This window comes from Microtus oregoni, unplaced genomic scaffold (genome assembly GCF_018167655.1).
Source record: "Microtus oregoni isolate MIOR12 unplaced genomic scaffold, Mior012 000086F_ref0000336, whole genome shotgun sequence".
In the NCBI taxonomy this organism is placed as follows: Eukaryota; Metazoa; Chordata; class Mammalia; order Rodentia; family Cricetidae; genus Microtus; species Microtus oregoni.
In genome coordinates this window covers 5,397,718-5,399,358 of record NW_024544552.1, presented here as the reverse complement: position 1 = coordinate 5,399,358, position 1,641 = coordinate 5,397,718, and positions in this window count along the sequence as shown.

Here is a 1,641-nt window from a genome sequence, read left to right as displayed (position 1 = left end):
CTGGTTTTCAGAAGAATGCTATTTCCATCCCAGCTCCAGGGACAGACCTGACTGGACCAGCAGGGGAATGAAGGAAATACAAACACACTGACACACAGAAATGCTGGGATTGGGTGGGCTGGGCTCTCTGATGGAGAACAAGTAGCACCCTGAAAGCTTAACATATTTACTGGATACAGTTGAGTAAGGAAAACAGAATTGTGGCATAAAACTGAACAAAGAGGTGGGGTTATTACACACAGGTGAATAAAGAGACAGGGCTGTTAGACACACCTTATCAAGGAGTCAGGTTCAGTTAATCTCAGTAAGAACAGCTCTGTCTGGAGCGGTCTTTGGGCCATAAGTATCCAGGGAGAAACAGCTATGGTGGACATTTTCTGCACATGCTTTCAACATCCACACAGGGACCAGAGTAAGGGTCTGCCTTGCCTTGTGAGCCTTAGCTCACAGGGTGGGGGTGGGGGCATCTTTGCCATTTTCTCATGGGTCTGAGGCTCTGGAATCCTTGACATGGCCAGCTCATCAACGCACATTTGTTCAGAATTTCATTTCCTCAGGGTTTCCTTAGTTCCCCACAGCAGAGGCTTTCTAATAGTGCTGCGAGAAGATGCATCGACCACTGGTCATCAGAAAATGAAAGACATTTGTAGACTAGCCACAACAGGAGAGCCCAGCCTGAACTTCCAAGTATCTAGATGGCCAACAGGTAGTCGTTCGTATCCAAATTAGGCTTTAGCTGACCAGCTGCCGTGGGAGAGGTAACACAGGGTTGTTCTTTAAGACCTGAGATTGAAGGACTGTCTAATGATGGATGATATACATCTAATCTCGTGATCAAAAGGGCCCCACGCTTCCTCTTATGGCACCTTATGGTCCATCACAGCAACTGACACGTTTTCTAACCATGCTGTTGTGTGACAAAGCTTTTCATCTGGAGATGCTACACACACATTGATTCACCTCAGAGATGGAACCCACCATGGAATAAAGTACAGATATCATCAAAGTCCAACTTGGTCAATGAGTGAGCTTTATTGGGGGTTATTTACAGGAGTATGGGCCAGGGGTTCCTTAGAGGAGCAGAAATAATGCAAAGACAGCTGTATCACCAAAGCCCACTCCAGCATGGGTGACAGCTCATAAAGCTGGGAACAGGAAGCATACTGCACAGCTGGGAGCTGGCTCGACAGGGTGGACAGTGCCCCTTCCAAGTAATTCAGTCGGTCAAAATATTTTGAGCTGTTTACCTTCCTGCTTAAGGAGGTCCTCTGTAGGATGGAATATTTCAGTCTTGAAAGAAACTGTTAGACAACACATGTGTTTATTTGTGTGAGTAATACTGAATGTCTGCTTTCTTTATCATACTCTGAGCTCCAACATACAGGAACTCTCTCTTCCAATCAATGAAGAGACACTACCATGCTTTATGATGGGAGTTTCCCCCAAGTTTCCCAGGGGTGAGGTAAGTGGCTTAGGTCTTATGGCTCTCAAGTAGATGAACCAATACCTGCATTCGCTTGTGCCTTCTGACTTCAGTGAATCTAATTCCAGAGGGAGATGCTACAATGTCCATGTAATCTTTTAGTGTCCTGATTTAAAGGGGGTCTTTCAGCATGCCAAGGTTACATACTACAGCTACAT